The sequence below is a fragment of the Amphiprion ocellaris genome, chromosome 11 (genome assembly GCF_022539595.1).
Source record: "Amphiprion ocellaris isolate individual 3 ecotype Okinawa chromosome 11, ASM2253959v1, whole genome shotgun sequence".
In the NCBI taxonomy this organism is placed as follows: domain Eukaryota; kingdom Metazoa; phylum Chordata; class Actinopteri; family Pomacentridae; genus Amphiprion; species Amphiprion ocellaris.
The window spans coordinates 35,018,723-35,035,493 of NC_072776.1; the positions used below are offsets into that span (position 1 = coordinate 35,018,723).

The window sequence follows — 16,771 nt, forward strand, 5'->3', positions numbered from 1 at the left end:
TCATTAATTAATTAAAATTGGAATTAAATACATAAATGTGTTATTAAATATGTCATTAATTTATTAAAATAACAATTATTTTAAGTAAAAAACATATTTCATTATTTCACGATTTAATTAATTATTTCATGGTCCTTGTGTTGCAGTGGATCATGAATTAATTTTATCTGTCAACCTCGCCCGTCAAAGTCCGTGGGCGGGACTAACGTGAATCTAGTCTAATCCACTGCTTTTGTCTGCCTTGAAACCGGAAGTAGAAGTCTTTCTAAACATGGAGGCTGTGTAGAGGGAGAGTCGCTGTGAACTTTCTAGAGAGTTGGTGAGAGATATTTTAGACCTTGCAGAGTATGTGGAAGCAGGACCTGCTGACCGCGAGCATGTAGCGTGTAAAGCAGAGGAATTTATTGAAGTTGTTGAAGTTATTTCCGCACTTTCCGACCAAGATGTTGACCGTAGAGTGACTGCAAATTTAGAGGAAGTACTCCGCCGGTTTTCTGGTACCAGGGTGCAACAGGAGCACACACAGGGACCAGGGCGTTTGGCATACCGAGGGGAGTTCTGGAACATCACGTTCTTTGTGGATTACCAGCCTGTCAAATTGCAGCGATGCTCGGAGTGTCGAGCGCTTTTCCTTTAGGACCTACTCGGCGCGGCACGGCTCCGCTCGTCTTTGTTTAGCCGCGATTCCACAAGCATCTACTCGGCACGGTACGGCTCGTCTCATCTTTGTTTGCGAGCGTTTCCATACGGACTAATTTTCAGCACCTTCTCGGCTGAGGTTCCCAGCGAGCTGAGATGAGCCGATAATGTGGCGTTTACATAGTGCAGCCCACTGATAGGGCAGGGAGTGACGACACAGAGCAACTTCAGCACGAAAACAAAATCCTGCATTAAAAAACGACTGTAAACAGCGACGGTGTGCATTGCTCTTCACGAAACTCTCTGTTCTTCATAATTTTAATGTGACAGCCAGACCTGTACCGTGGGTGAATGAAGAGGTCGAGACTTTGTCTTTGGTGGCGGACCAAAGAATACAGAGAGAGCTGGACGGAGAAAGTTTATCAGGAGGTCTCTGAGCGGATGGCCGCTCACATATACAGTAGACTGTATATAAAGAGGACAGAAGCAGTGTAGGGAGAAGCTGAAAAAGCTCAAAAGTGACTATCGGTCCACCCAGGACCACAACGGCCGGCGTGGGTCAACCAGGAGGTGTTGGAAGAGGTTTAATGGAAGCTATTTACTGGCACCGCACCGGCGAGCAACAGGAGGGAGACTCAGCTGCTGCATTATTGGAGACGTTCGAGGACGGTGAGTGTTTTGTGACTTCAAGAAACTTATACATCATTTATTCCATTGGTGGCAAGCTTCTTTTAAGCAAACAAGTATTTTTAGAAAGTAACGTCGTTGTCTCCTGTAGCAGACAATAAGATAGCTAGTTAGCCATCGGCGCTAACTCCGTGCTCTGCTTGTATTTCGTGCTGCTGTTTCTAACGTTTAGCTCTCAGAAGCTAATACTTCAGTCAGCATGCCGTGTTTTTCTTGTACTTAGAGTGAGTGTTTATTTCTGTTCAAGAATCCCTTTCCACATGCGAAGCCTACTCCACCTCCGTCGCGGAGCCCCCGGCTGCCCTGTCTCCTCTCCAGCACCAGCTCGGACACCGACACGTCACAGCAACGTCTTATCACCGGTAAGACACGGTAAACAGAGAGCATGGTTGATTTTCGCATTATTATTATTACTACAGGTGTAAATGCCTGCAAGCATGATCAGAACAACGAGACCAATGACCAAGAATTCAGGCAGGTGTAAATGCAAACTGTGCAGCAGCCAGCTCAGGAACGCGTGATGAAAGCTACATGTAGCTACAGTGACACATAAACAGAACACATGCAGCTGCATTTATTTTCCATTGATTTAACAAGTAAGTCACTCTAATTAATTTACGTTCTGGTGCAGTGTAGTATTGCAACCATTCTTCTTATAGTCACTAGGTAGCTGTGAAACTGAATGAAAATATACATAAAAATGAGAAAACACAGCTCTTCTTAGCAACTCCAAAATGTGCACAGGATGAAATGAAGTTCACACCACGTCGTTTTTGTTTGTGGTGGAGCAGTTACTGCTTGTGCTTTGGTTAAAGCGAAGAGTGCCAGAAGTTTATTAAAGTATCAAAGACATGATCATGATTGAAAATGGATGGACGGGTGGCTAAACACATCACATCATAGCTGTGGAGTCCTTCCAGCTCCTGGGGACTACAATCTCTCAGGACCTCCTGAAAAAGGCTCAGCAGAGGATGTATTTCCTACGACAGCTGAGGAGACATGGCCTGCCACATGAGCTGTTGATCCAGTTCTACACTGCAGTCATCCGATCTGTCCTGTGCACCTCTGGATCAACCACACAGCAGGACAGAAACAGACTACAGCCCATAGTACAGACGGCAGAAAACATCATCAGAGACCCCACTCACCCTGGACATTTGGACTACAGTGCCCTGTACACAAAAATCACCACTACTGTGTTTATAGCAATTACCATTTTGCTAATGTGTTCATACATTCCAGTCTAGCTGTACATTTCTGTTTATATTGTGTTCTATTTTACTACTATTTCTTTTTCCTCCCTGTTCCTCTTTCTATTGTTTATTTTTTATTATTCTCTTCCATATTCCTAGGATGACACCAACAGCCGAAACCAAATTCCGTGTATATTGTGTACTTACTTGGCCATTAAAGCTGACTCTGATCACTTTTCTGTCTTTGGTCTAGGCAAGAGGAAAGGGGGCCACAGAAAATTGGACCTTCCTAGCATATTTGTGGAGATGCAGGCTGAGGAGGAGTGGAGTCATGCCCAGCATGATGAGAACATCTGGTTGCTCCTCAGCGAGGCAAGAGAGAATGAAGCGGCCTTGCAGCGGGAGGAGATGGCCCAGAATACTGCCTTCAACCAGTCATTCCTGGGTGTGCTGGGGTAGCTGGGTAGGCAGTGGGCAGCCGGCGAGTGTGAGTGAGTCCACCTCCCATAGACTTGAGATTTACAAGTGCTGGTCATATAATTAGAATATCACGAAAAAGCTCGTCTTTTGGACAACTGTCAGGTCAGTAGTCTTCCCATGATTGTGTAGCCTACAGAACTAGGCTGAGAGACCATTTAAAGGCCTTTGCAGGTGTTTTGAGTTAATTAGCTGATTAGAGGTGTCTTCAATATTGAACCTTTCTACAATATTCTAATTTTCAGAGATACCAAATTTGAGATTTTTGTTAGTATTCAGGTATAATCATCAAAGTTAAGAGAAATAAACATTTGAAATATATCAGTCTCTGTGTAATGAATGAGTATAATATACAAGTTTCACTTTTTGAATGGAATTACTGAAATAATGAACAACTTTTTTCATGATATTCTAATTATATGACCAGCACCTGTAGTTGTATATAGTTTTACTTTTAGCCCTCCACTGTAGGAGAGGCCCACCACAGTTTGTACTTTGCACATTGTAAATAGTTTTGATTTTGCTGCTGACTAATAAACTATTTTGTGACTTATGTGATTGCATCATAACTTTTCATTTTGTCTGTTAAGATACTGGTAGGAAAAGAGTCAACAGTCTGAACCAAACAATTCTATATTCCCTAATAATGCATTTATGTTTAATGGGATTTAACATGTTTTAACACAGACTCCTTTATGGTTCATAATTCTGGTGACTGAATTACACCAAAGCAATACTGATTTATCAAACTGGAATATTCTTAAAACAGCTGTTTTAATGTTTTGGCGTTTAATTTTTTATTTAATCTTGCTAACCTTCACAAACAAACAATAGCATAGACACATCTACAAAAGTTTATTGTCAGAATTGCATTAAAGAAAACAATAGCGGTCCGGGGACAGAAAAACAGAAGTATAACAAGAAGAATAACTTTGCATGACACGTAGTGCATCAGTGCATCCTGTACATCTCTGCCCTCCTCCTCTACACCTTGTGCCACTGCAGGCTCATGTGCTGCTGCTTCAGGTAAATCCCATGAAGTCTCATCAGAGAGCATCTGAAACACATACACAGCATACATATTTTAATACCTAATAGCGACAAACTGCAGCCATTACAGGGTCGTTCACAGGACTGATACACGATAGCTAGCGAACTAGCATTAGCTTACCCTCATATGTCGTCTCGTTCATATCCTCTTGTCTTCGGCTTGATACTGCTGCATCGCCTCCCAAACTCTCCTGTGTGTCTCCTGAGTGTTTCGACTCGCCGCTCTCAGCTTTCTCCGACTCTTCTATTACTCTGAATCTGACAGAAAGCCACAGACCGAGCAGCAGGTGTACCATCGTCTCCATGTACATTGTTGCATTGCGTTTGTGTCGCACAGAAATGACGGTAAGGGACTTTCGGGCCACCGTGCTATGACGACTCAACCCACGATGAGGTGGTACTCAATGTAATGGAAAAACAACTAAACCGAGACGAGCCGTGGCGCGCCGAGTAGATGCTAAAGGAAATGCTAAAGGAAAATTTGTCTTGCACCGCATGTATCAACATTTGGGAAAGAGGACCGAGTCTTTAGCAGTTGCTAATAAAGTTTTGTTTTATTGAGTATCCAAACCAACGTAGAGGTGAATAGCGCCACCCAGTGTATCGGAATGTGTTCACAAGCTCTGCGTCAATCCATTATCTGGAATCGATTTGCCTTGACTTGATGTGCAGGGTAACCAATCAGGTGTTAGGATCCGCCCACCGACTTTGACGGGCGAGGTTGACAGATAAAATAAATTCATGATCCACTGCAACACAAGGACCATGAAATAATTAATTAAATAGTGAAATAATGAAATATGTTTTTTACTTAAAATGAATTGGTATTTTAATGAATTAATGACATATTTAATAACACATTTATGTATTTAATTCCAATTTTAATTAATTAATGACATATTTAATTCCAATTTTAATTAATTAATGACATATTTAATTATTTAATGATATATTTATTTAATAACACATTTAAGTATTCAATTCCAATTTTAATTAATTAATGAAATATTTAATTCCAATTTTAATTAATTAATGAAATATTTAATTCCAATTTTAATTAATTAATGACATATTTAATTAATTATTTAATGATGTATTTATTTATTTAATTTTGGCACTTTTAGTCCTCCATAGTTCGGTGCATTTAATAGTAAATAAATAAATCTGCAGCTCCTCGATGCTACATTAAAACCTGCAGCTGCTCGGAACCGCTAGAGGTCAGGGTTCGGTTTAACTCGGGATAAAACCGGGTTAAAACCGGACCAACTGCTCTGAACACACCGGAATAATATAACCCGTAATAAAACACAGGAACTGAGCCGAGCCGAGCCGAGCCGGGCTGGAGCTGCTGCTGGGTTGGGCAGGACAGGAAACAAGGCGCCGGGCACGCGCAGGGCATGGATGCGCGTTCCCGCTGAGTTTTTGGGATCCGGTGTGGAACTGAGCATGCGTCAAGTCGGACCGCAGAACGCCGGAGGTTGGGTGGGGGTCGCTTCAAAATAAAAGACAAGAGCCGTAAACGTAGACTTAATTTCTGTTTACTTGAATAAAAACATAAATAAAATATTTTATTATGTTTTATTTTGATGAGGCCGAGAGGAGCACTGAAACCCTGCAGGTCTCAGAATCAATCTGCTGACAAATTAAAGGGAATTAAAGGGAGTGCACTTACTTTTATATTTTAACAAATATTTAAAGGTCTGAAGGATAAACATGTTCTCAGATATTTCAAATGATATGTTCAATAAATTATAGGAATAACAATAGAAATATAAGTTATAATAACAGTAAAACACACACCAGGACCCAGGAAATATTCAGTCATTATTGTGTGTTTTTAACCTTTTACCACGAGTTCTCCTTTATTTATTTTTATTCATTTTTATTTTTTAGTGTGATAAAGCTGCTGTTTAGTGGAGTTCGGTTTTATAACATCTTGTACAAATACTTTAAAATCTGCATGCAACACTAAGAATAATAATAGTTTCTCTGCCTTGGTGAGTTTTTACTTTATTAGCATTTTATGTTTAGTATTTATCTGGATATTAAGAAAACCTTCAGTCTCTAAATGCACTGTAAACATTTAATGTTTAATTACTCTAATAACTGACGTAACATCGCATGTTTACTGCTCCAGTATTTGATTATCAGTGTGAGAATGTGGAAGAAGAACCCTACACCCAACAACATGTGTGGATAAACATGTTAAAGGTTTCTTTTGCAGACTTAATGTGAATTTCAGGAATATTCTGGTGTGTTTTTGACTCATTTCCACTAAGCTTTTCTTGTTTTGCAGCTGTGAGGTTATACCATGTACATCACTGGTTTAAAACCTGCTGTATAAATAAACTTCATTAGGTTTTATGAGAAAGAAAGTAAAACTCACAGAATGCAGAACATTAGAGTGACATGCAGGAATGAGACTTTTTACATTATTTTTATCATTTGTTTATGTTGGTTGGATGTTGAGGTTTCAGTTCATAAATGAACAGTTAAGTGGATCAGATGTGTACAGAAGTCACATTTTTAATTATTAATGTGAGACTGTTAAAAAAAAACCAACATTAATGGGATATATCAGAATTAATTTTATCAGTAAATATAGAATTTAGAAATATTCTGTCTTTAATACGTGGTTTTGACCCTTTTCCTTATTTTGGCGAGGTAAACAAACAAAACTAACAAAAAACACGCTGTATAAATGCCTTTGATTTGATTTTATAAGTCAGACTGAAATTGATTAACTGCAGAATATTAGATCAACGTGCAGCTCAAAGAATAGGAATAAATGATCTGCAATTTTGAGTTTTACATTATTAGCATCTGAGGTTTAAAATGCACACACACATATATATAAACACGTTAGCTGGATATTGAGAAAAATATTGTTTAATATGTTGAGGTTTTAATCCTAAATGCACCTAAAGCAGTTTGATTTTTTTAATTTCCACATTAAATGATTTAATATCTGATGTCAGTTGGTCACAACTTAATTTTCAGGTTTTTAACAATAATAAATTGCAATTAATTTGAAATTTATTTCAAAGATTTCTTATCCAGACTTAATATCCATCAGTAAATATATAATTTAGAAATATTACGAGTCTTTAAAACGTGTTCTGATCCTTTTCCATTCATTTCTCTTCTCTGTGGTTCAGCAGCTCCTGCAGCAGGGAGGCGCTCTTATTGTGAAGGTCCGTCCCGGATGTGCCGCTGCTTCCTGCCGCTGGTTTGACTGCAGTCTGCTGGTTGAGGGGCAGTAGGGAAACCACTGAAATCTGGGATATCTGGGAAAAGGGCAGTCGGTGAAAACCGGGACTCATCCGGCTCAGATCCCGGAGAACGTCGCCCGTCGCCCCGCGGAGCCTCCGGCGGACCGTCCGGCTCCGAGTCCCCGCTGCTGGCTGCGGTTTTTCTGCCTCTAACCTCCCCTGGATCCGCACGGTAAGTAGCCCGATTCCCCTTCAGCTCATCCCGGCTCGGTCCGCCCGGTTCCGCCGCTCTCCGGGATTCAACCGTCTGCGGGTAAAACGGAGCCGCCGGCGCCGTGATCGAGCCGTTAAACAGCGGATCCGGTTAATTAACGAACCAATTAATGGTGCATGTGCGGAGAAAGGCGGGGGGAGGAGGGGGTAACGGAGAAAGCCTTTCATTCACTCCGCAGCCGCAGACCGAACCGAGCCGCTCTTTGTGCGAAGGTTCGGGCCTGCCGGGCTCCTCCGTCCGGCCTGGAGCCGCAGGGCCGCCGGGAGCAGAGGCCGGCTGACGGCGGCTCTCCGGCGGCCCTGAGGCCGGAGGCTGCGGGGGACGCGGCCGAGGCGTGGCGTTACTCCGAGCTTTGGGCGTGTTCAGCTTCCAGCTGACTGGAGCTTTAACCGGAGCAGCCGCAGGAAGGAACCTCTGGAGGTTCATCTGAGACCAGGAACCTCTGGAGGTTCATAGGAGGAGATCAGGAACCTCTGGAGGTTCATGAGAGGAGATCAGGAACATCTGGAGGTTCATAGGAGGAGACCAGGAACATCTGGAGGTTCATTTGAGACCAGGAACCTCTAGAGGTTCCTAGGAGGAGACAAGGAACATCTGGAGGTTCATAGGAGGAGAGCAGGAACCTCTGGAGGTTCATCTGAGACCAGGAACCTCTGGAGGTTCATAGGAGGAGACAAAGAACCTCTGGAAGTTTATCTGAGACCAGGAACCTCTGGAGGTTCTTCTGAGACCAGGAACCTCTGGAGGTTCATAGGAGGAGACCAGGAACCTCTGGAGGTTCATAGGAGGAGACCAGGAACATCTCCGCATGTTAACCTCTGGAGGCTTATAGACCAGGAACATCCAGCAATTCAATTCAATTCAATTTTATTTATATAGCGCCAATTACAGTCAAATTGTCTCGAGACGCTTTACAGAACCCATATGCCTGACCCCCAGAGCAAGCCAAAAGGCGACAGTGGCAAGGAAAACACCCTTTTAACAGGGAAAAAAACCTCGAGCAGAACCCGGCTCTAATGTGGGGGGACCCATCTGCCTGCTGGCCGGGCGGGTCGAGAGGGACAGAAGAGGTAGAGAGGTAGAGATAGAGGGGTAGAGGTAGAGATAGAGGGATACAGATAGAGGGGTAGAGATAGAGAGGTGGGGGGTGGGACACAAGGACCATAAAACACAGCCACACATCTGAAGCATCCAGCATCCAGCTCTGGGACCAGGGACACTCGGAGAATGGACACAGAAAGAAACAGAGTGAATGTAATGCAATAATGGTATATATAGTAAATACATAGGTAGTTGGAGAAGGGCTCAGTGCATCAAGAGAGGTCCCCCAGCAGTCTAGGCCTATAGCAGCATAACTAGGGGCAAACTAAAGGGACGTCAAGAGGGGAAGTCAGTTGTGCAAATGAAAACACCAGCTCACCCCGTCAGGGTCACCCAGTCAGCCCTAACTATAAGCTTTGTCGAAAAGGAAGGTTTTAAGCCTGGTCTTAAAAATAGAGAGGGTGTCCGCCTCCCGAACCCAAACTGGGAGCTGGTTCCACAGGAGAGGTGCCTGATAACTGAAGGCTCTGCCTCCCATTCTACTTTTAGAGATTCTAGGAACAACAAGTAAGCCTGCAGTCTGAGAGCGAAGAGTTCTGCTAGGGTAATATGGTACTATCAGGTCTTTAAGATATGATGGAGATTGGTTGTTAAGAGCTTTATATGTCAGAAGAAGGATTTTGAATTCTATTCTAGATTTAACAGGGAGCCAATGAAGAGAAACCAATATAGGAGAAATATGATCTCTCTTGCTAACTCCCGTCAGTACTCTGGCTGCAGCGTTTTGGATCAGCTGTAGATGTTTCAGAGAGCTATTGGGACAACCTGATAATAAGGAATTACAGTAGTCAAGCCTAGAAGTAACAAATGCATGGACTAGTTTTTCTGCATCACTCTGAGACAGGATGTTCCTGATTTTCACAATATTTCTCAGGTGGAAAAAGGAAGTCCTACAGATTTGTTTTATGTGCGAGTTAAAGGACATGTCCTGGTCAAAGATAACACCGAGGTTCCTCACAGTAGTACTGGAGGCCAATGTAATGCCATCCAGAGTAACTATATGCTTTGAAAGCAATTCTCTAAGATGTTTGGGGCCAAATACAATGACTTCAGTCTTGTCTGAATTTAGTAGTAAGAAATTATAGGTCATCCAGGTCTTTATGTCCTTAAGACAATCTTGCAGTCTAGCTAGCTGATTAGTTTCATTTGGCTTCATAGATAAATACAATTGAGTGTCGTCAGCATAACAATGGAAATTAATACAGTGCTTCCTAATAATGTTGCCTAAGGGAAGCATGTATAATGTGAACAGTATTGGTCCTAAGACAGAACCCTGAGGAACTCCATGATTAACCCTAGTATGCTCAGAAGAGTCATTGTTGACATGCACAAACTGGAACCTGTCTGATAAGTAGGATTTAAACCAGTCCAGTGCTGTCCCTTTAATGCCAATAGAATGTTCTAGTCGCTGTAATAAAAGTTTGTGGTCTATTGTATCGAATGCTGCACTAAGGTCCAATAAAATAAGTATAGAGACCAGTCCATTATCTGACGCTATGAGAAGGTCATTAGTAACTTTCACCAGAGCTGTTTCTGTGCTATGATGCACTCTGAAGCCTGACTGAAACTCTTCAAACAGGCTATTCCTTTGTAAATGTTCATATAATTGATTTGCAACTGTTCTTTCCAGAATTTTAGAGAGAAATGGGAGGTTGGAAATTGGTCTATAGTTGGCTAAAACATCTGGATCTAGAGTGGGCTTTTTAAGTAAAGGTTTGATTACAGCAACCTTAAAAGCCTGTGGTACATAACCTGTTACTAGAGAGAGATTAATCAGATCTAACATTGAGGAAATAATTAAAGGTAAAGCCTCCTTGAACAGTCTAGCTGGGATAGGATCTAAAAGACATGTTGATGGTTTGGATGTAGAAACTATTGAAATGAGTTCAGAGAGATGTATGGGGGTGAAAAATTCTAAATATCCATCTGGTCTTACAGCCAATTCTAAAGTATCTGTACTCGATGATACATCTGTGACATTTGCAGGAAGGGCCAGATTAATTTTTTCTCTAATCGTAATAATTTTATTTGTAAAGAAGCTCATGAAGTTGTTACTGCTCAAAGCTAAAGGAATACAAGGTTCAACAGAGCTCTGACTCTTTGTCAGCCTGGCTACAGTGCTGAAGAGAAACCTGGGGTTGTTCTTGTTTTCCTCTATTAAAGATGAATAATATGTTGTCCTGGCATTACGAAGAGCTTTTTTATAAATTACTAGACTTTTTTTCCAAGCTACATAAACTTCCTCTAAATTAGTGGAGTACCACTTCCTTTCCAGCTTTCGGGACGCCTGCTTTAAAGTCCGCAGCTGAGAATTATACCAAGGAGCAGGTCCTCTCTGAGATAGAACTTTCTTTTTTACAGGTGCAACACTATCAAGTGTTGTACGCAGTGAGGCTGCAGCATTATTAACAATATAATCCACTTCTGTGGGGGTAAAATTATAATATTCCCCTTCCATTATATCAGTAAGTGGTGCTGGACTAAATAGAGAGGGTATTATTTCCTTAAATTTAGTCACCGAATTGTGAGACAGACATCTACTGTAATGATATTTATTCTTAACTCCTATACAATCTATTGTTGTAAATTGAAATGTTATCATAAAATGGTCAGAAAGAAGAGGGTTCCGGGGAAATACTGTTAACTGTTTGATTTCTATGCCATAAGTCAGAACGAGGTCAAGGGTATGATTAAAACTATGAGTTGGTTTATTTACATGTTGAGAAAATCCAATTGAGTCTAATATTGAATTAAAAGCAGTCGTAAGGCTGTCACTGTCCACGTCAACATGAATGTTAAAGTCACCCACAATAATGACTTTATCTGAGCTGAGCACTAAATCAGATAAAAAGTCTGAGAATTGAGATAAAAACTCAGAGTAAGGAGCAGGAGGACGATATACAACAACAAATAAAACTGGTTTCTGAGCTTTTAAATCTGGATGAGAGAGACTGAGAGTAAGATTTTCAAATGAACTGTAACTAGGTTTAGGTCTCTGGTTCATTTTTAAGCTAGAGAGGTAAATTGCTGCCACTCCTCCTCCTCGGCCTGTGATTCGAGGAACATGACAGTTAGTATGACTAGAAGGAGTTGATTCATTTAGACTAACATATTCTTCCAGCAGACGGACAGGTAGTACTACCATCAGACAGACAGGTTCTAGAAGGTTAGACATATGAGAAGATGTTACTGATCTCCTCATATGTCTAACCCTCTAGAACCTGTCTGTCTACCTGTCTAAGGGTCCATCTTACAGATTATCAGGTCTGATTATTGGTATTTATGTCTTTTTCAACCAATTAATTGGGCTCAGCTTCATCTGATTGGTCACATCTGGACTCAGAACCATCTGATTGGTCACAAATACCAGTAAAAGGATCAACTTTGGAAAATTCTCAGTTTTACTTCAGCAGTCATTAGTGTTTAATGATTAGATGTAGATAATCAGTAATCAGGATCATTGATCACTGACAGATCATCCTGATTCCAGGTGTTTTATTGTGCTTAGTGACCGTTTTAGGAGGTGATCTGGTCGTCCAGATGTGGAGCTGAATGAGTCGACCTGCTGACTGGTGGAGCAGAAGGTTGGTTTAGATCCTTCATCTGTAGAAACTTCTGTCCTTTACTGAACCTCTGCATGAATACTGATGAATGTTCTCGTTTGACTTGAAGAAACTCTTCCTCCAGATGTTCTACTGCTGCTGTGGATCAGCCGAGGTTCTGTTGAGCCGAGATTCTATAGATGTTTTGTAGATGTTCTATAGATGTTCTTTAGAGGTTCTATAGATGTTCTGTAGAGGTTCTTTAATTGTTCTGTAGAGGTTCTATAGATGTTCTGTAGATGGTCTTTAGAGGTTCTATAGAGGTTCTATAGACGTTCTGTAGACGTTTCGTCTCTCCTCCATGTCGTGAGGAAACTGGGCCAGAGAGCCTCTGGTGGATGTGAGGTTAACTGGAGTATAAAATCCCTGATGGCCTACTTCAGTCTGTCAGCTGGTCTCCTCCCAGTGCTCCCAGTGCTCCCAGTGTTTCTAAGCTAGTCCTCCATGTCCTGCTGGTCCAACACTGTGGCTTCATCTTCCTGAGATCTGAGATGAAGATTAGACGTTATTCCTGATGGAGCTCCAGTGAAACAAAGAAAATCTCAGATCAACTCTTTAATTAATCGACTAAAGAAAAAAATCCTCATGAGCCTGAATGAAACCAGCAGAACCAGCAGAAACCAGTGGAACCTGTTATTTATACTGGGAGGTGAGAGAGCCCTGGTTTTATTACTGTTCATGATGGGTTTGCATCTTTTCTGCTGATTTTCAGTGTTTGTGTGTTGATTTCTCTGCTTTTTCTGGTGGTTTAGTACCTTCTTGTGGTGGTTTTACACCTGTCTGTGTTGATTTCCCTTCTTTTTGTGGTAATTTTAAACCTTTTTGTGGTTGTTTAGCATCTTTTTGTGATGATTTTATGCCAGTTTGTAGTAATTTGACACATTTTTTGTGTTGATTTCCCTTCTTTTCGTGGTCATATTGAATCTTTGTGGTAACTGCCTGTTTTTGTGGAAGTTTGGTGCCTTTTTGTGGTGCTTTTGTGGGGATTTTACACCTTTTTTTGTTGATTTTGCTTCTCTTTGTCATGGTTTTGAGTTCTTGTGATGGTTTAGTATCTTTGTCTGGTGATTTCTCATGTTTTTTCAGTGTTTGTGTTGATTTCTCTTCTTTTTGTGGTGGTTTCGTAGTTTCTTGTGGTGATTTTGTGCCAGTTTGTGGGTATTTTAGGCCTTTTTATGCCGATTTCACTTCTTTTAGCGGCCATTTTGAATCTTTGTCATAAATGCATCCTTTTGTGGAGGTTTACTGCCTTTTTGTCATGATTTTACTGTATTTTGTGAATTTTTTTCATCTTTCTGTGGTGATTGTGTTTGTTTGACCCCATTTTATAGGAGTCATTTTGAATCTTTGTGGTAATTTTGCCTCATTTTGTGGTCATTTCCCATCTTTCTGTGATATTTATGAGTGTTTTAGTGCTGATTTCACTTGTCTTTGTGGTCATTTTGAATCTTTATGGTAGCTTTGTCTCTTTTGGTGATCATTTCGCATCTTTTTGTGGTAATTTTTACACATTTTCGGTGCTGAAATCACTTCTTTGTGATCATTTTTAGTCTTTTGTGTTGACTTTGCCTGTTTTTGTGGCGATTTAGTGCTTCTATGTGGTGATTTCTCATCGTTTGTGGTGATTTTATACCATTTGGTGATCATTTTGCATCTTTCTGTGATGATTTTGTGCCCGTTTGTGGTAATTTGACACCTTTTTTGTGCTGATTTCACTTCTCCTTGAGGTCATTTCTAGTGTTTGTGGTAACTTTGCCTGTTTTTGTGGAGGTGTAGTGCCTTTTTGTGTTGATTTTACACCACATGGTGATAATTTAGCATTTTTCTGTGGTGATTTTCAGTGTTTTTATGTTGATTTTGCTTCTCTTTGTGTTGATTTTCAGTTCCTGTGGTGGTTTTGTGTCTTTTTGTGGTGATTTTGGGCCCATTTCTGGTGATTTTACACCTTCTTGTGCTGAGTTAATTTGATTTTGTTTAGATTTTGCTTCTTTTTGCTGTCATTTTAAGTCGTCGTGGTAAATTGCCTCATTTTGTGGTGGTTTAGTGCCTTTTGGTCGTGATTTTTCACCTTTTTGGGATGATTTTGTGTCTTTTTGTCGATTGAGATGAGAACAGAGCAGCTGCACAGATTCATGTGATTTGAATTCATTTTTCACGTCTTTACAGTTGTTTTAGTGGTTGTTGTCGTTTTGTCTCTTTGCAGTCTCTGTTTTGCTCATGTTGTGTATTTTGTTGTTAATTTTGTGTCTCTCTTTGGTTGTTTTTGCCCCAGTTTGGTGGTTTTGAGTGAAGGCCGTTGCTGTTGAACTTTTCTGTCATGGTTTGATCGTTTATTGACCAGACTCCAATGGACGCTCCACAGCTGCTTTCTGATTTGTAATATTCCTGATTTAACATCAGGTTTAGTGACATATCTTCAGCTCTGTCCTGACTGCTGACTTGTAGTTTGTGTTGTTGTTGACAGAATCACAGCCGACCTCACAGTCAACTCACAGCTCCGACCGACGTTCCTCTGAGCTATTTGTCTTTTCCATTAGATCCGTATTAAATCTGCTGTCAGTGTCCCTCGCTGGATGTGCATCATGTGGTCCGTTCGGATGTTTTAACTCTGTTTGTTGTGGTCGAACACAAAGTCAATTTGAGTTTTGCACAAACAGGATATGACAGAAGACTCATTAAAGTCAATCAAACTGTGACTCTGGAACGTTTCGGACGATTTAACTCGACAGCAAACAACATGTTTGGACAGAGATGGGATCAGAAGTCGTTCCTGCTGTTGGGAAGATGTTATTCATTCACAGCTACCTCAGAAAATTTCTCTTTGTGTCACACTGGAGAACACATAGTTTGTTTTCCCTCAAAAGATTAGCATGAAGCTACGAGGACGCAGCAGAAGTCTATGGTCAATAAAGTCTTTCTGGTTGTTTTCTGTTATCTTCAGGTCTTTAATGTGGCTCCTCTATCAGGGTTTTAATTCATCAGATCGTCTTTATCCTCAGTCCAGACCTTGGTTGTAAACTAGGAGAGTCCAACTCATCTTAGTTCAGGTTCCACATCCAGCCCAGTTTGATCTCCAGTGGACCGGACCAGTAAAACCACAGCATAATAACCTAGAAAAAATAACCACAACTCCTAATGGTTCCTTTGTTTTAGTGTAAAAAAGTTCACATTTAGGGAACTATCTTTTTACGAAACATCAGGAACAACCTGAAATTTATTAAGAAAAATAAATTCAGTTTCAGCAACATTCAGCCTCAGTTTATCATTTCCACATTACAACTTCCAGATCACAGAGTGTCGACAAAGAAACACAACATTTAGTCACCTGGAACTGAACCATAGAGGATTTACTGGAGGATCAAAACCACAAAACTCAGACAAAAAAGAGAAAAGACAACAAAAACAAGACAAATGAAAAAAGTGAGAAAGAAAATGACAAAAATGACACGAAACAAAACAAAAAAGACAAAAAATGAGATAAGTGATACAAACAAGACAAAAAACGATAAAAGCGAGAAACAAAATGACAAAAAATAGACTAACATCATAAACGAGACAAAAAGAACACAAACCAACAAAAGCAAGAAAAAAAAGACAAAAAACAAGACAAAATATTACAAAAATGTGATGCAAAATGACAAAAATTTGACAAACGACACAAAACAAAAAAGAGACAGAAAATTTGACAAAAAGTTACAAGGCGACAAAAAATAGACAAAAAATTACACAAATGACACAAACAAGACAAAAAAATTACAAAGGCGAGAAACAAAATGACAAAAAAATGGACAAACAACACAAGCGAGACAAAAAGGGAAACACAAAACGACAAAAACGAGAAACAAAATGACAAAAACATGAGACAACCATAAAACAACAAAAAAAGATAAAATATTACAGAAATGAGACGCAAAATGACAAAAATAAAACAAATGACACAAAACAAAACCAGAAATGAGACAAAAATTACACAGAGACCAAAAACGTCCAAAAAAAAAAAAAAAAACCCCGAACAAAACGACAACAGAACAATGAACAATCTAGTATTTTACTTTCTGATCCAAACAACTTGTCATGGTCTAGAAATGATTTTAAATTTATAGTTTTACTAATTTACAATCTGCAGTTAATGTCTTCTCTGGAATTTTTACACTTTGAGGGCCGGATTGGACCCTCTGGAGGACCACTTTTGGCCCACGGGCCGCATGTTTGATATCCCTGTTTAAAGGGAAACTAAACCTGCAGCAGAATGAAGATAAAACGTCCACCAGCCTCCTGTAATATCGGCCTTCTGTAGAGGTGAAAGTAGCAGCTGTGTTCGATACGACGCCTCCAAAGTAAACATCACCTGACCACAGTGAGGTCACTCAGGTAACTCACCTGGAACAGGAAGACATTTAGACATAATAATGAGATTTCTGCTGATGTAAAAACAGTAAAGAGAGTCAAGTTTTGCAGTCATTATTCTCTTTAACAGAACAGAAAAACTATAAAGTAACAGTAAATAAAACATCACTGTAAACGGTTGAAAGTGTC

The 16,771-nt window shown here is 40.4% G+C and overlaps 1 protein-coding gene and 1 long non-coding RNA gene across 2 annotated transcripts in view; one reads left to right on the forward strand and one right to left on the reverse strand.

Annotated features, from left to right (window-relative positions):
* Positions 1-3,836: 3,836 nt before the first annotated feature.
* LOC129349964 (uncharacterized) lies at positions 3,837-5,146 on the reverse strand. Its single transcript, XR_008603137.1, has 2 exons — positions 4,168-5,146; positions 3,837-4,053 (listed from the first exon to the last, which is right to left on the reverse strand). It is a non-coding gene; the product is annotated as an uncharacterized LOC129349964 (long non-coding RNA).
* Positions 5,147-7,272: 2,126 nt separating this feature from the next.
* The window catches only part of LOC111584947 (ras-associated and pleckstrin homology domains-containing protein 1-like), a 194,798-nt gene continuing 185,299 nt past the window's right edge, over positions 7,273-16,771 (forward strand). Inside the window, exon 1 of the mRNA XM_055015544.1 lies at positions 7,273-7,490. The gene's annotated coding sequence lies outside the window, so the exon portion shown is untranslated. The remainder of the gene's footprint in view (positions 7,491-16,771) is intronic.